Source organism: Sapajus apella, unplaced genomic scaffold, assembly GCF_009761245.1.
Source record: "Sapajus apella isolate SASKATOON/1434 unplaced genomic scaffold, GSC_monkey_1.0 scaffold75, whole genome shotgun sequence".
NCBI classification, from domain to species: Eukaryota; Metazoa; Chordata; class Mammalia; order Primates; family Cebidae; genus Sapajus; species Sapajus apella.
This window is the reverse complement of record NW_022437015.1, coordinates 9,878,262-9,880,245: the sequence shown is the minus strand read 5'-3', so window position 1 is coordinate 9,880,245 and position 1,984 is coordinate 9,878,262.

The following is a 1,984-nucleotide window of genomic DNA, read 5'->3' as shown; positions in this document are numbered from 1 at the left end:
AACAAAATGAAATCATGTTTCTTTCTGAAACATGGATGGAGCTGGAGGCCATTATCTTAAGCAAATTAATGCAGAAACAGAAAACCAAATACTGCATGCTCACTTGTAAGTGAGAACTGAATATTGAGTACACATGGACACAAAGAGAGAAACAATAGGCATCATGGCCTACTTGAAGGTCAAGGGTTGGCAAAAGGCGTGGGTCAAGAAACTTCATATTGGCTACTACACTCATTATCTGGGTGATGAAATCATTTTAACACCAAACATGTAACATGCTTGCACATATATCCTCTGAAATTTTAATACAAGTTGAAATTTAAAAAGTAAAAATTAAAACATGAATAAAATAATAAAATAAAATAAGGGTTTATAAGTAAGTTAGTCGCCATCCAAGGAACATCCACTTTGAGCAGGTTCTGAATCATGAAGTTATAAATGAACATGTTGCCTGTTTAATAGGTCATCTAGTAGCTGTGTAATTTGTATGTAATGATTTTTTTATATATTTGTATCTACTTTATTTTCCCTTGAAGCTTGCCAAATTGGTAGACGAGTTTGAACTGATGTCTCTTATATGCTGTCCCCTCTTTTTAAAAATTGAATTATCTTTTCTTCCATCTAAATTGTCCTCAAAACATTCATTTTTGCTGGACTTCCCACTCTTGGCCATAAGATGGTAGCATTACCTAACATATTGCAGTACAATATTGTTTCACTGTTATCAACAACAGTTAAATTGCAAATAAAAATAATAATATGCAGCAGCTGATTGCTCAAGTTGTTTCTTAGCCTCTACTTTACTAAATCAGAAAAGTTAGAAGATTCTGAACCTATTTAAACTAGAATGCTTTCTGAAATCACTCAAAATTCAGATTTAAACTTTCAGTATGACTGAGTTTTTCCTTGAGGAAAAGACTCATATTCTCCTCCCTTCAAACTGTTCCTTAATAGACATAATTAAATGTATTTTTTAAGGATCCAGTTCCCTTGGTAAGACATAAGCTAAACTGGTGATTGACGGTGTGTGTTTAATATGATCAATGATCCAAAGTGAGTTAATGTCTAGTTCCAAGACAGGAATGAGAGCAGATAATATGATTTTTCAGAAATATACTAAAAATAGTAAAAAGTCATTAACTATATATACTAACTTCTCTCACTTCCAAGGGAGAGATGCAATACTATGAATAAATATAGTTTGTTAATCACCCAGTATTTGTTTAGAATCTACTTCTTATTCAAAAATGATTTTATTTCAGAGGTAACAATATTTATCTTTCTTATGTTAATATACTTACATTAAAAATAATGTATTGATTTGCATTTTTCTAATGATCAGTGATGTTGAGCTTTCTCTTGTACGATCGTTTGCTGCATTTGTGTCTTCTTTTGAAACCTGTCTGTTTCATGTCCTTTGCTCACTTTTTTATAATTATTTATTTTTGTTGTAAATTTGCTTGTTTCTTACAGATGCTGGATATTAAACCTCTGCCAGATGAATAGTTTGTAAAACTTTTATCTCATTTTGTAGGTTGCTTGTTCACTCTGTTGACAGTTTTCTTTGCTATGCAGAAGCTCTTTAGTTACATTATATTCCATTTGTCAATTTTTGCTTTTCTTGTAATTGCTTTTGGCAACTTTGTCATGAAATATTTGCTCATTTTTTGTACAGAATGATCTTGCCTAGGTTGTCATCCAGAATTTTCATAGATTTGGATTTATGTATTTAATTTATGTATTTAATCTACCTTGAGTTACTTTTTGTATATGGTGTAAGGAAAGGGTACAGTTCAATCTTCTGCATATGGCTAGCCAGCTTTCTCAGCACCATTTATTGAATAGCGACAATTTTCCCCATTGTTTGTTTTTGTCAGGTTTGTCAAAGATTACATAGTTGTAGTTGTGTGGCTTTATTTCTGGGTTCTCTATTTCATTCCATTGGTCTAGGTGTCTGTTTTTGTGCCAGTACCATGCTGTTTCA